This window comes from Apodemus sylvaticus, chromosome 12 (genome assembly GCF_947179515.1).
Source record: "Apodemus sylvaticus chromosome 12, mApoSyl1.1, whole genome shotgun sequence".
NCBI classification, from domain to species: domain Eukaryota; kingdom Metazoa; phylum Chordata; class Mammalia; order Rodentia; family Muridae; genus Apodemus; species Apodemus sylvaticus.
The window spans coordinates 34,647,081-34,663,337 of record NC_067483.1 but is presented as its reverse complement, the minus strand read 5'-3'; the positions used below and the strand labels follow the sequence as shown (position 1 = coordinate 34,663,337).

At 41.1% G+C, this 16,257-nt stretch overlaps 2 protein-coding genes across 4 annotated transcripts in view; one reads left to right on the top strand and one right to left on the bottom strand.

Moving 5' to 3' along the window:
* R3hdm1 (R3H domain containing 1) overlaps positions 1 to 9,858 on the bottom strand; it is a 123,466-nt gene extending 113,608 nt beyond the window's left edge. Inside the window, 1 exon segment of the mRNA XM_052201243.1 lies at positions 9,686 to 9,858. The gene's annotated coding sequence lies outside the window, so the exon portion shown is untranslated.
* Positions 9,859 to 10,200: 342 nt separating this feature from the next.
* Positions 10,201 to 16,257, top strand: part of Zranb3 (zinc finger RANBP2-type containing 3) — a 144,825-nt gene continuing 138,768 nt past the window's right edge. The window contains exon 1 of one of the 3 annotated variants that reach the window (XM_052200484.1): positions 10,201 to 10,907. The gene's annotated coding sequence lies outside the window, so the exon portion shown is untranslated. The remainder of the gene's footprint in view (positions 10,908 to 16,257) is intronic. The other 2 variants (XM_052200486.1, XM_052200483.1) reach the window with 2 other exon arrangements.

Genomic DNA, 16,257 nt, shown 5'->3' with positions numbered 1-16,257 from the left:
CTGCCAGTAACTGAGAACTCCTATGATTTAGTGTCTCAGAAGACAAAAACATCAAGTGAAGAGTTAAGAAACAAGAGAAAGCCTTAAGTGGCATTCAAACCGTGAGCGTAGTAAAGCAAGTCCAATTAATAGTTATTTAAATTTCATTATAAATCCCACGTACTCCTTTGAGTTGCATGTAGTGAATTTAATTAATAAAACAAAACAAAAACACCTGCTGAGTTCCTTACTCCTCCTTTTCAATGGCTCTACCTATTTTGTCCTTTAAGCAATTCTATCCAAAACTGACACAAAGCAAATAACAAAAGTGAAGAGAAAGGAAAGAGAAGTGAAAGCTGGAGATTTCATAATGTTGACAATCTGACCTCAAATGGACCCACATCAAGTCATGAGCAGAGGTACATCTTTAATGACAGAAACAATTTGATTTGTAGACAATTCTGGGAACTTACTGGAACTTTTAAACAAAAAATTATCAATTATCTCTTAATATTACAATTTTGCATAAATTTTCACAAGATGCTCATAAACCAAGAAAAAATTTATATTAGAAAAGACTGGAAAACACCTTTCTAAAATTAAAGTGTACGGTGCTAATAATGTAGTGGCATATAGAACCTCACGTAACATTTCAGTCAATTTTCTCTCGCTCTTTTTTTTGTTGTTGTTTGGATTTGGTTTTTTCGAGACAGGGTTTCTCTGTGTAGCCCTGGCTGCCTTGGAACTCACTCTGTAAACCAGGCTGGCCTCCAACTCAGAAATCCGACTGCCTCTGCCTCCCTGAGTGCTGGGATTACAGGTGTGTGCCACCGCTGCCCAGCTTGAGTCAATTCTCTTAACTGCCATTTATTTGACCACGACAGTGGTAAGGTAAATGGAGAACTTTGTAAGGGCCAATGAAATGGCTCAGCAGGCCTGACAACCTAAATTTGATTCCTAAGACCTACCCTAAAGGTTAAAGGAAAGCACCCACTCCTCAAGGCTGTGCTCTTACTTCTGTGTGAACCACAGTTATGTGCATACATATGTACATGCCCACATCACATAGCAAAAAGAGCCATGAAGTAAATATCATACTAATAGATAAGGTTAAGAAGGGTAAACAGCCTGTGGAAGTATAAACAGGAGCTATCTCTGAGAAAATTTATGTTTAACTCCTCTAAAACTTTCTTCTTTTTAAGGCCAAGTTCAAGGAGAGCATTAGAGTCAATGAAGCAAGTAGAGTCCCCTACTCTATTCATACCTAATTTCTATTCTCTAATAGTGTCTTGTGGAGAGGAGCAGGTCACAACGACAATGGTGTACCTTTCTGATACCTCATTAGTTTCTGGACCAGTTGGAGTCTTGCCCTCTGCTTATTCATTTCCCTTCCAACAATAAAAGTAAGCACTAAGGGTTTATCTCAGTGGTATAGGCATGCTTACACTGGATTTCAAAATGGGTTTCATCTATACACTAGTGCACATGTACACACACATGTGAACTGAAACACAGAGACAGACTGATGGAGAGGCAGAGAGACACACATTCACACAAGTCAGGGGGGGAGGGAATGCAGGATAATTGAAAGAAATAAAAAGGTAAAAAAAAAAAAATAACAGGTAAAGACAAAAGGTCCCTCAGGAATGTGTTTTTGTCACTAGAATAGTACAAGCAAAGACTAAATGATTATTTGCCTGACTTCTATGTACAATCTGCACATTCCTGCTCTAAAGGCGCGCGCGCGCACACGCACACACACACACACACACACACATTTATATATATATATATATTTCCACTTCCATTCATACTCTCTGGAAGAAGAAAGGAAAGAAAAAGTAGACTTTTAAAAAAATTATTTAATGTATAGAAGTACACTGTAACTGCTTTCAGACACACCAGAAGAGGACATCAGATCCTGTTACAGATGGTTGTGAGCCACCATGTGATGGCTGGGAACTGAACTCAGGACCTCTGAAAGAGCAAGTCTGTGCTCTTAACCTCTGAGCCATCTCTCCAGCACCAAAAGTAGACTTTGAAAGTTACCCAGTTATCCATTAGACTAAGCTCAATAGAGTCAGAGTGACTTCTCATACCCACAGATATAAAATTTATTTAAATGCAGGCAACGTTATAAATAGCTTAGACATCTTTTGGTTAAGTGAGAAGCAGAGAGTCCTTGATGCATGGAGAGAAAAGATCTGAAGCATTTCTTTTTTTCTCTTTTTTTTTTGGTTTTTTCGAGACACGGTTTCTCTGTATAGTCCTGGCTGTCCTGGAACTCACTCTGTAGACCAGGCTAGCCTCAAACTCAGAAATCTGCCTGCCTCTGCCTCCCAACTGAAGCATTTCTGAACTCTATAAATACGTTTTCATACTCGCCCACGGTGCTTCAATTCACCCATTATAAGGCCTCAGAATGCTTTTCATTTTTCTGTCTTATGGCCCTCACGTCATTCCACTCTTTCTTACGTCAAGAGATTTCTTCCCTGGCTACTTTGGCCCTAAACTCCATTACTTATCTCTCAATCTTTTCCCTCCATTGTAACAATTTCTTCCTGACATAGTGTGTGTGTGTGTGTATGCATATATAAAATTAGTCTCAGTAGACCATGAGGCCAAAGGTGGCTGGCCTCTCTTGTATATAAACAGGACAGGACAGGACACATTAAATTCCCAATAAACATATACTGATTGTCAAATGTGTTCATCATGTCCTGTTTTGCAACAGTGTCATTTAAGCGTTGCAGATAAACTCAGTTAAAATAGTAATGGAATGTTACACTGTTTTCTTGACTAGGAATTCATTTTCGTAATTTGTATATTATCTGGTTCAGTATTTATGAACTCCCTAAAAATATGAAGCCATTTATGTGTAACTATTTTAGCAAGGGAAATACATGACAAATCACCATCTTCTAATTAAAATAGAATTTGTACAGGTTCCTTTGCTCTTCAACAGTAAATAGAAGATTTTATGTAATTGAGAGGCCTTTATTTCACTCCAATTTTGAGTATCACCTCCTCCCTACCTTAGTTCTATTTATCCACTCCTTCTTTTCTTTTTCTTTTCTTTTCATAAGAGAACAGTAAATAAAATTAGCCACATGGCTGAGGGTGGTTGCAGTGCAAACCTTTAATTCCAGCTCTCAGGAGGCAGTGGCAAGAGGATCTCTGATTTCAAGACCAATCTGGTCTACAGAGAGAATTCTAGGACAGCCAGTACACTAAGAAATCCTATCCAGGAAAAAAAACCAAAATCAACCAACCACCACAACCACCAACAAAAGTTAGTCACAGTGGCACAGTTGGGAGGTGAAGATAAGAACACCAACTTGAACTCAACCATAACAACTGCAAAACCTTGTCTAAAAGCAAGCAAGGCTGAATGGCTTGGCATGTAAGAGTAACTACTACTTTAGCCATATTTGGTTCTCAGCACCCTCATCAAGTATCAACCCTCATCAAAGTCAACTGCTGTAACTCCAGATACAGGCATCTCCTATCCTCTTCTGGCCTCTGCAGGAGCTCACACATCTGGACAACAGACACAAACACATAAATAAAAATAAATCTTAAAACATAGCAACTCTCCAAAACTCTGCCAAACCAAAAAGACTAGTGTAATAAAAAGCTATGTAGCCGGGCAGGAGTGGCGCACACCTTTAATCCCAGCACTTGGGAGGCAGAGACAGGTGGATTTCTGAGTTGGAGGCCAGCCTGGTCTACAGAGTGAGTTCCAGGACAGCCAGGGCTATACAGAGAAACTCTGTTTGGGAAAACCAAACCAAACCAAACCAAACAAAAACAAAAACAAAACAACAAAAAAAACCAGAATGCTATGTGAATTCAACTCGTCTTGGTACTATCAAGTTTACTGACCGACTACAACTTGCTCAAAATCCTAAATGGCAGGAGATTCTTTCAACCACGACTTAAGGTTTCCATTGGATTAAGTACTTCTCATAAGTTTAGTTTGAGATCCAGCATGGGGTCACCAGGAGTCTTTCAAAAGGTCCATCTAGTTCTCCCTTGTCTATTTGCATCACTACACTGTCCTCTTCAGTGTTTGTGTTTACGTATGTGTTCCTGAGATGCACATTCTGCCAGGATTAAAAGCCAGAGGCCTTATTCATATTAGACAAGGGCTTTACCTCTGAGCCACATTCTGCAGACTCAAATATTATTTATATTTTAATCAAAACCACATATTCTATCAGGGAAAGTGCCAGAGTAGAAGATAGGCAATTAAAATAAATAAATAAATAAATAAATAAATAAATAAATAAATAAAAAGTTAGGCAATAACAAAACCAATGGGAGTGGGGACCCAGAAAAGGGGAAATCATTTGAAATGTAAATAAAAAAATATATCAATAAAAAAAAACAATGCAATTGTTTTAAAGTTATTTTTCATACAATGTTACTTATGTAAACATATAAGCTTATCATTCTAGTGAGTCTTTAAATATGTAAATATACTTTATTTAATATTGTTAAGATGGCAGTATTATACAAATTTGCCTACGCTTTAATATAATCCTGATGAAAATCCAAGTTGGATTCTTTACAAAATTATTACTGATTAAAAGATATATGGTAATAAAACAGACATGGGATGGGGGACCTTGGACAGTCAAACAACCCCCTCCTTCAACACATTTAAACAGTTTTAGAATTTTCAAATTTTTTTAATTTCAAAACTTACAGTGTGCTAACATCCTCATTTTTGGTCAACAAATTTCCAACCACAGTACTGAGACCGTTCAACACCCCCCCCCCCCCCCGCAACAGCGTCCCCTACACCCACCCCCAAAACTCTTGAAAAAAATGTGTTGAGACAAAAACTAGATATGGGACTACAGAGGTGGCTCAGCAGTTAAGAGCACCATTTACTCAGGCAGAGGACATAGGTTCAGTCCCTAGCACCCAGATGGTGGCTTACAACCACCAGTAATTCCAGTTCCTCAAGATCTAATACCCTTTCCTGGTGCCACAGGCTACTGCACTTACTTGGTGCATATAAATTCATATAATTATTCAACATATTCACATAAAAATGTTTTGGTTTTTCACATAAATTTTTTAAAGTAAATAAATTTTTTTCTTTTTTCTTTTGGAGACAGGGTTTTTCTGTGTATCCCTGGCTGTCCTTGAACTGGATGAGTAGACCAGGCTTGGCCTTGAATTTTGAGATCTGCCTCCTGAGTGCTGGCATTAAAGGGGTGTACCTGTACCACCACCACCACCACCACCACCACCACCACCACCACCACCTGGCTAGTAGATACATTTTTTAAAAGCTCAATAAACATGGGTACAAAAATGATGACAGGTTCCTATCTCAAAAGGGGTAAATAAAATATTTTATTATTTAATGAATAGCCTCTTAATAAAAACCACATTTCAGTAACCAACCAAAGAACAGTATTGATGATTGATACACAGATTCTTTTGAGTTTGTGTGAAGAAGAGTTGGAAAACAAAAGCTGTGATATAATGAACGAAGGAGCGAAGAACGAAGGAAGGAAGGAGTAAAGGAGAGAGGGAGGGCAGCAGGCAGGCGGATAGGAAAAAAGAAGTAACTGGTACTCAGAGAAACAAGTCATACAATGTGATGGCTTGGTCTTTATTGCATCTATTATGCATACAACATGAAAACAGAACACCTTGGGTCTGCTTGATGTGTTTCTATAATGCATACAATGTGAAATCACAACACCCAGGTTCTGTTTGCTGTCAGTTTCTACTATGCTCAGATAACATTAACATAACAATAAATTTTGCAATGAAATATACAAAACATGAACAAAACTTTACAGTTGACATGTTTAAAAACAGATACTTTGCCTGTAAAATTATGAGAACATATTCAATATGTTTTAACTTTTAAATAACTATAGGTTCACAGGAAATTGAAAAAAAAAGGATAGCAAAATCTAAAATGTACCATTCACGTAGCCTCGTCTAATGCCATTACAGGTGTATCTTTTACTATCAAAGCTAAGACATTGCTTTTTCTTTAGTTTAAAACCTACTCAGAGCTTGGCAGTAGAAGTGCAGGTCTTTAAACCCAGTATTCCGGGAGGTAGAGGTAGGTGGGTCTTTGAGGTCAGCCTGGTCTGCAAAATAGTTCCAGGACAATCAGGGCTACACAGAGAAATCCTGTCTTACACTCCCTACCTGGGACCCCCCAAAAAAATAAAAAAATTAAAAAATTAAAAAAAAACCCTAAAATCCTCACTGGTTTACATAGTGAGTTGCAGGCCAGCCAAGGGCTACATAGTAAAATGCTATTTCCAAACAACTCCAAATCAAAAAACAAAACATACGGGTTCATGTAGCAAACAACCACCCCAATGGAGATACAGAGTTGTCTGTTACCACCTCACACCCCAAGTTATCATTCTTCTTCCTGTTTCCCATCATCATCATCCTATTTTTCTCATTTCAAGAATGTTACATAAACAGAACCATATGGTATGTAACTGCTTAAGATTTTTGTTTTTTATTTTGTTATTTCTGTTGCTATAGCTTGGGTCCCTTTATTGCTGCATAGTATTCCATACACCTCCTTACTTATAAGAATTACAGCTTAATAGTAACCCAAATGGTTATAACTGGACATTTAAAACATCAGTTCACAAGAAAATCTCTTTAATTACTTGATAAACCCCCTCAGTGAAACACCCAAGTGCAGAGAGCTCAATAACTTAGCAGCACGCTAGGCAGATGCTGTCAACCTTGGATATTACAAGCAACACTTTATAACACAACTGTTGGCATGCTAATCTTAAATTAGTTCTGCTGCATCAACTCCAAGGACACCTTTATATGTGAAAACTATACTTTCAAAAATGCTTGGGAACAGAGAGAAACATGCTATTTCAAAAAAACAAAAACAAAAACAAAAAACCCAAGGACTGCTGCACAATGGAGTAGGAACTTAAGAGCAAAGATTTAACTCAACCTTGGAATACTCGCTAGCATGCGTGAGGTGAGAGGTTCAATCCCTAGACTGAGGGGACAAAAACAAAGCAAAAGTAAACTAATAAACCTCAAGAACACGAAGCAACAGTCTGGTAATTAATAGTCTGGTAAAGTAACTTTCTCTTAACTTTGTATCAGTCACTTGCTTTTTGTGGTAAGAGAATGAGTCCAATAGCAACTGTAAACTAGACCTTGAAACATATTAACAAAGTAAAGTGAGACAACATTATAACAGTTTACTACTACCACACAAAGTACATTTTTATCATCGGCAATCTATTCGAAATATGTTCCAAATGTAGAAATTTTAAACAAAAGGAAAAAAGATCTTGTATAAGACAAAATTCTCTTTCATACCAATGACCAATATCATGTATGCTGTCTGCATATAAAAACAAAACAAAACAAAACAACCGCTAGAGGCTAACAAGATGGCTTAGTGCATAAAGGCACTTGGCCTTCAAATCAGACCACCTGAGTGGTTCCATCCCAGAGACCAATAAGATAGAACAAGAACTGATTTCTGTTAACCTTACCCCTGTCCTCCTCCACCCCCCTAAAATGTATCACGGTACTTCTGTGCTGCGCCCTGCACCCCAGGAAATGTAATCAAACAAACAAAATGGCTATGAGGTATTGTTTTAAGCCACTGTGTACATTAACACTCCTATAATACTCAACAGCAGAAGAGATTTTGAGGCTACAATAGTCTGGGCATATGAACAGCAAATTCACTCTCTAAATATGAAAATGTGAAAACAAAGATAAATATTTAATGTAACAAATATATACGTGAGAGACACATATCCTAGTAGCTTTACATATTCTATTTACAACTCCATATATTAAGCATTATTTTCCCCATTATACACATGGGGAAACTTAACTGAGGTTAGGTTAGATTAGCCTTATAAAATGATCCCACAACAAGTAAAAGAACATAGTCTCCTATATTTTCATGAGGCCTTAACTGCAAAGAATTCATGAGACCTAAAAATACAATTCATAAATTACCAATTAATTTATGTTTGGGGAAATATGCTAGGGAATGTATGCTATGGGAACTTAATGGAGGAGCTGAGGGAACCAATCTCCCAACGCTATGTACAATGTTAAAAAAATTGGTAACATGTAACCAGATTCCTTCTTAATCCAAGTTAATGGATCGATTTTACTTCTGTATCTATTTACATTATTTTGAGAACATGGCAGATTCCTAAGGTGACCCTGAAGAAATAGTCTTTCAAAGCACAGATTGTTTATTCAGAACCAATGCTTACTCTAGAACAAGTAAATCTTGGAAATGGGGTGGTCTGTAGCCATGTCTATTATAGATTACAGGGTCCATTCACATTCTCCTAGGCTGAGAAAAAGCAGAGTGGAATTTGAAAAGATCGGCACACTATCAAAATCTGATGCAATTATAAGACAATTCCCTAAAATATAAAGATGTAAAATTTTAAGAGAATGTTATTTCTTCAGTTAAATGTGTAGCTACATGAACCCTACTGGTCCAAGTATTATAAGAAAGGGTCTTCCATGTTGAGTTCAGCTTTTCATGACTCAATGCTCCTGGAATCAATGACAAATTTAAGGGGTTTCTTAGGCTGGACGATGGGGGCTCACACCTTTGATCCCAGCACTTGGGAGGCAAAGACAGGTGGATTCTGTCAGCTCAAGGCCAGCCTTTTCTACATTGTGAGTACCAGCACAGCCAGGGCTACACAGAGAGAGACAGATCCTGTCTCAGTAAAAAAATCCAAAATAAAGGGGAGTGTGGGATGGGATTCTTTAACTTGACCCGGGCAAACTATAACCTTTGGGGTGGGATATGTGTGTTTGCTTGTATTCATTCATGCTAGAAATTCTTTTTTTCTTCTTCAGAAATGCATCTTATTATTTAGTCAGCAGTACTGTTTTGGAAGATACCTCTTCACCTCTAACTAGTTTAGGAGACTTGCTCGCTCAAGACCCAATTCACAGAAGTCACACCAGCCAGACCCAATTTTGTTTCTCTATAAAAGCAAGTTCAGACAATAGTGACAATCTCTGGTACATAATAACCACAAGGAGAAAAAAACTTCTAACAAACGGGGATGGAAAGGGGGGAGGGGGATTAACAACATCATAACGTCCCCGTAGGTCCGTCCATCAGCGACCAAGGCTCTGACAGTCATTCAACTTTCTTGCTAATTTCCCCACTGTTTTCTCCCCCCGCCCCAGCAGTACAGGCACGACGTGCTGTTTCCCTTTTGCTGTGTGTGACAATTCTCCGGAGCGGGGCTATCAGCCGCGGGCATCTGCGCCAGGCCCCGGAGAACAGTTCCGCGAACGGCCCCTGCTCCAGCCTGGCCTGACTATGGCTGCTTTCCCCCTCCGTCCTCCCCGGATCTCCAGGGCTCGCCAGAGCAGCAGCTGCAGCAGGGACGCCCGGGGAACCTGTCCCCAGCTCCCCCGCTAGGCCTCAAGGGGTTGGCGCTGCACATGGCCCCCAGCGAAGAGGCGAGCACCGCGCGGTGGAGACGACTAGAGGGCTCGCCTCAGAACCCGACGGCCTCTGGCGGGCGGGAGAGGAGGGACGCCGTCTCCTCAGTGCTTAGCTCCCTGGCTGCCTCACTCTCCCGCTCCGTTAGCGCTACCGGTCGGCGGGCGGGGGAGGGGAGAGAGCGCGTTATTCCCGGGGCGCCGCGGGGGAGGGGACGGCATCTCTTACCCGCGTTACTGAGGAGAAGGAGCAGGAGGAGGTGGCGGGAGCGCGGCGCAGCGGGGCGACGGCGGGGCCGGCTGGTTGCAAGGAAGAGTCTCACAGAAGGGAATTAACCCCATCACCAGCCCGGACACCGGCTCCAGCGGCAGCCGCGGCGGCAGAATCCCGCCCCTTCCCACCACGCAGTGGCCCCGCCTCTTCGTCGCGTTGACGGAAAGCAGCCTACCTCATACGCTAGATGAATACTGAGTGACATAAAGATGATCCAATCAGCGTTTGAGAAACCACTTTCGCTCCACCCCATTATCACTGCGAGGCAGCGGGAGAACGGGACTAAGTCTATCTCCACCCACAAAAGAAAAAACACCAATCCAGGGCAAGTTATCATCCTTGAAGGACGCAAGAGATAACCAATGATAAAGCTAGGAAGACAGCCATTTTGCCCACTTGTGAAAGAGCCACCTTTTCCCACGAGTAGGAGCCTGAAGTGGGCGAGTTCCGGGCGATTTTAGTCACTGGAGATATGGAAGACAACTATATTTCTTCAGGGAATGATTATAGAAATTTTTAAGGATGAAAAGACTATTTTGTCCTTTATGTGGGGAGATGAGAGGAAGGCTTTAAGGATGTGGCTCCGCCCCTTAGCGGTAACGGGTTCCAGGCTGAACACCTGGTTCCTCCAGTCTTGGTGGAGGGAGGGTTTCTGAGCACTTTGGCTCGTGAGACTACAGTTCCCAAGATGCTTTGCCGCTGTGTCCTCATTTTGCTTCCGGTAGCATTTCATGGGAATTGTAGTTTGTGCGAGGTTCCCGTGCAACTTACTTGTCCAGATGTGTAAGAAGAAAATTTTGAATAATTTGGAGTTGAGAATGAAATCGCAAGGTTCTAATCAGGTCTTTCGCCTCACTGAAGGAACTGGAATATAAAAGGGTTGGGAGTTTTCTCAAGACACTACAGTCTTTTAGAGTGTTGGTATTTGAACTCTCCCACTTCTAGGGCATCCGTTTAGCGTCACTTCCGCTTAGCTGAAGAAGCTTGCAAAAAGCTTGGCGGGAGTTGAAGATTACGAAGCTAGTGCTGCAGTTTTGGCGGTCTGTGTAGGGCAAGAGATGGAAAATTGATTGCACTTTAATTGCTCTATAAGAAAAGAGTGGGTAGTGGATTTGGCTGATGCCTGTAACAGCCGGAAGCCGAAAGGTCGCCGCGAGTTCACAGCCTGGGCTACAGAGTGAGTTTTAACACAGCTGGGAATACAGAATTCATCTTGTCTGAAATAATCCCCCCCCCCCGCACTGCCCCTCCCCCTAAAAACCCACACAGAAATCTGAAATGGCATGGGTGTAATTCTCGAGCCCATAATGTAATTTTTTTACTTTGCTGTTTATTTAGTCTTGCAGACCCAGTGTTTGTTGTTTTTTTTTAATCAGATCTTCTCACTAGTGGATTAGACCTCTTTTGAGTTTGTAGAGGATGCTTTAATTTGCCTTTAGCCACTGTAAGTGAAGCAGTATGGGTTCATATCCTCAGTTTGACTGGAAGGACTTGGAAATTCTGAGCTAATTCCTCCCATTTATACAAATAGTCTCCAGAAGTTGCCTTTGAAGGAAGAATGCGCAGAATCCTTAGAATAATGGAATGGTCCGACTGTTGTCATTCTTTGAGTAATCCATCCATCATATTAAGTGTCGGCCAAGCGACACCTGCAGTACTCCAATGACAAAAAGACATCAAAAAGGCTTCAGAATTCCCAACCTAGTAAAGTTACCAAAGGAGGCATACCAGATTTATCACCCCAAGTCTGATTGCCTCTCAAAGTCTCTTCCATCATTTTTATGGAGACTTTGTCTTACTTTTCTTGTAAATATTTATTGAACACTTACACAAGTGGTAAATATACTAGACTTAAAGGGTTGAACAGTGCACAGAAAGGTAAGTTTTTGGTTTAAAAGGAGTTAGAAAGATTAAACAATATTTGTGTTACTTGGTCTTTTTAATATCTCCAAATTTAGCATCTTCATAGTTATGTTTTGTGTGTTGAGATTTGGTTTCCTCTTTGCTTTCTACCTTTAGATTTAAAAAACATGCCTTTCTATTTCCATTATTTTTATTGAAGTATTAAGTCTGTCCAGAACTGATAAGAGGTGCTTTATACACGATGCGGATGACAGTCCTAACTTGTGGAATCCTAGAAAGAGAAGTATATCTGTAACTTCCAAGCAGACAAAGCTGTCTTACTTTTTTGTTTTTGTTTTTCAATGTCATACTTTTGAGCACACGCGCGTGCGTGCGTGCGTGCGTGTGTGTGTGTGTGTGTGTGTGTGTGTATGCGCGTGCACACTCGAGAGTGTTACATGCATATTGAGCTGCATCATCCCTGTATAGGTGTTAGAATTTCATTTACCATTTTCCATAAATGCTTAGTTGGGATTTTTTTCATAAACCCTTCCAGAGTAAATCTGTAGTAATATGTAGTAATGATGACAGTCATTCTGAATGTTTTATCTGAGCCCCAGAAGGGCTAAGTGTGTTTAGTGTGTTTCCTGTGCTTTATTTTTCTAGTGCTGGAGACAAACTGAGGGCCTTGCATTTTCTAGATATGTGCTTTATCACTGTGTTCCAGCCTCAGCGTTAGTATTGTTTAATAATTGAAGAACTGACGCTCAGAAGACTTTAAAGTCTGATCCCTTTATTCTAGACAGTCTGGACCTGAGATACATATCCAGGTCTGTTTGATTTTTCAACTCCAAACCATTGCTTCTCAAATATTTAGGAATCTCACAAAGCTCAGTCTTCCCCTGCCACTGGAATACTGGGATTAAAGGCTGTCACCACCATGCCTAGCAGGAAGGTATTACTCTTTGTTCTGGTTTTTTTTTTTTTTTAAAGGTTTACTTATTTTATGTGTCTGAGTGCATGCATGTATGTGCCCCATGGACATGCCTATAAGAAGGCATTGGATCTCCTGAAACAGAAGTTCCAAATGGTTGTGAGCCACCTTATAGTTGTTACTGATCTAACCTGAGTCCTCTGCAAAAGCAGCAAGTGTTCCTAACCACTGGCCCATTGTTCCAATATCTCTACGGAATGACTGTTTTTTATTTACAGTACAGTCTTTATCTCCCTCCTGTTCTGCCCTCTGTTGCTTATCCTATTTTCTACCCCCACCCCCAATCTCCAAGAGGATGTCCTTACTCCACCAGACCTCCACACTCCCTGGGGCCTCCAATCTCTTGAGGGTTAAGTGCATCTTCTCTCACTCAGTCCAAACCTGGCAGTTTTATGTATTGGGGCCTCGTATCAGCTGGTGCATGCTGCCTACTTATGGCCCAGTGTCTGAGAGATCTCAGGGGTCCAAGTTAGTCCTCCTACAGGGTCACCCTCCTCCTCACCTTCTTCCACCTTTTTCCCTAGTTACAGGGGTCAGCAGCTTCTGTCCATTGGTTGGGTGTAAATATCTGCATCTGACTCTTTGAGCTGCTTGTTGGGTCTATCAGAGGGCAGCCATGATCAGTCCCTTTTTGTGAGCGCTCCATAGCCTCAGTGGTAGTGCCAGGCCTTGGGGCCTCCCCTTGAGCTGGATCCCAATTTGGGCCAGTGGCTGGACTTCCTTGGCCTCAGGCTCTTCTCCATTTTTGTCCCTGCAGTTCTTTCAGACAAGAACAATTGTGGGTCAGAGTTTTGATTATGGGATGGTGACCCCATACTTCACTTTATGCCTCCTGGAGGTGAGCTCTACAAGTTCCCTTTCCCCACCGTGGGGTATTTCATCCAAGGTCCCTCCCTTGGAGTCCTGAGAGTCTCTCACTTCCCAGGTCTCTGGTACATTCTAGAGGGCCCTCCCACCTCCTGCCTCTTGAGGTTGCCTGTTTTGATTCTTTCTGCTGGCCATCAGGGCTTTAGTCCTGTTCCTCCCCTACCCTCCAGTACCTGATCATGTTCCCCTCTACAGAATGACCTTCTGTAGTTCTGTAGCTCGTATCCTGGGTACAGAATGACCTGTTACAATGGCATGCTACTGCTTTATTTACAGCGCAGTGGGTTGATTATCACAATATTATTGTCTTTGTTTATTCCATGCTGTAGTTCAAATATAACCTGTTTCTTGCTAATGGCTATTTATAGTTTCCAAATAGTAATTTTTTTGTTACTATAATGAAAGTATATAACAAAATCTACCATCTTAAGCTTTAAGTGTGGACTTTACAGTGCATTAACCATTTGTACCTTGTTGTTCAATACTGTATTGTATAATGTATAGCTAAAAAAACTGTTTTCTCTCTTCCCTGACTCCTTGCAAACACTGTCCTGCTTTCTGTTTCCAAGAGCTTATCTTATATCTCATGTGAAGGAACAGAATCCTGCAGCTTGACATTTTATGACTAGCTTATTTAATTTAATGTCTCTGTAGTTCATTCATGTAGACTGTGGGAGGATTTCCTTTGCAGGGCTGAGTCCCTGGCACTTACACATCACATTTTATAAATGAATTCATCTTTGGCAGGCATTTAGATCGCTTTCCCTTCTTGGCTTTTGTGGCAAGTGCAGCATCAAGTATGGGAGGGCAAATCCTTCATTTCTGACTGTGTACCTACACTGTGGCCTGGGAGGCTCAGAGCTTAGCCTGGGGCAGTCAGTTCTCTCCTCTCCTGTGGGACTGGAGAGCAAACAGGTCACTGACCTTGACTGCAGGAGCTTTTACCCACTGAGTCATCTACTACTTTTAGGTTTTGCCACAGAGTCTCTCTAATTCCTAAATTATTCTCCAGAAGGAATATTTCCACTTTCTTTACAATAGCACTGTACGAGAGAACTCGTTTCTGGTGTGTGTGTGTGTGTGTTGCAGCTGTACTGCCTTGTGTGGATGCATATGGAGACCAGAATTTCACTCTAGGGTGTCTTCATCCGTCTCTTCCCCATTACATTATTTGAGACAGACTCTCACCGAGCCTGAAGCTTCCCAGTCTGTTAGGCTGGCTAGCTTGGGAGCTGCCAGGACCCTATTTTCTTTGACCCCCACCCCCACCCCAGTGCTTGGGTTACAGTTTAATTTTATATGGGTTCTCTGGAGGTCAAAATTCAGGGTCTCAGACTTGTCTAGCAAACATGTTACCCTCTGAGCCTTGTCTTCAGCTCCCCCCCTCTCCATTCCCTATTTCTCTGCTCTATCCAGTCTGATTGTAAAGTGGTGACTTGTTAATTTGTGTCTATATGTACCCCACTGGGTTGAACATGGTTTGTGTGTATAGTAGCTTGTTGCTGTCTTAGCATCATGGTATTTTTAAAGAAATACTTCAAACCAGGCATGATGGTGCTTGCCTTCAACTCCCAGCACTTGGGAGGCAGAGGCAGATGGATCTCTCTTGAGTTTGAGGCCAGCCTGGTCTACAGAGCAAATTCCAGGACAGCCAGGGCTACATACATGTCTCAAAAAACTGAAGGGAAAAAGACAGACAGAACAAAGAAAGACAGATGGACAGACAGACAGACTTCAGTATTTTCAGTTTGTCATATATTTTGAGAATCTTTACTGACATTTAAAATTTTATTTTATAACTTTTTTCCAAGAAATGAATTTAAAATACTTTAGCGTTTAAATCTAACAGTCTTTTCTTTTTTGTAGTATCTATCTGTGATGTCAAAAGTAGTTTCCCACTTTAGTATTCAAAAAATATATCATTATATTTTTTTCCATGTTTATAGTTACTTGTATTATTCTTTGGCATAAAGAACAAAATTGGGATTATTTTGTAAATGCTAGGGACTTAGCACCAGGATTCCTGCATTCTATCACTGAACTAGCTTTTGGTCTTATTCTTGTTTTTATATGAACTCAGGATAGCCTTGAACTCCCTATCTAGCTGAGGCTGACCTTGAACTCCTGATCCTCCTGCTGCCTCCTGAGTACTGGGATTACAGTCATGTGGCAGGCACTCCTTAAATATTGTCAGATGATGGATCTGGAAGCAGTGTTGTAGAATGGAAAAGTTCAGACTTTTATATCACACCAATCAGAGTCCTAGACTCAGTATCATCAGCAATTCTGAGACTTATGTAAATTATTTATTAGCTTAGAGTCCCAATTTTAACATGCAGATTGAATGAAAAGAAAGAAAGAAAAGAAAGGGAACATGACTATTCCTAGGTATAGTAGAAAGTTTATTATTGATAAAAGGTCAAGCTAGGGCATGTGGAAAGAGGGGAACCAGGTACAGTAGACAAGAGGGCAAAGGCACAAAAGAGGCTGGTAACCTAAACGGCTGGATTATATAAGGAAGAGCTTCTGGGGAAAGGGCAGCCCAGCCCCTGCTCTGGAGAGTTCAGCACAGAGGACAGGTATGCCAGCCACACCCTGTAACCAGCCGGGATTGAGGGCTGCTGGGAGAGCCTGGAGGCCAGGTCCACTTTGATATGTTAAGTAGGTACCTCTTTTGTCCTGGGTTTGAAACTTAACACCGATAACAATATTTTGTGGTCTAGCAAGATAGCATTATGGATAAAGGCTCCTGCTTGCTACCTAGGCTGAAGGCCTGGGTTTGGTCTCCGGAATTCATCTGGTGGAAAGATAATTAGTTCCCCAA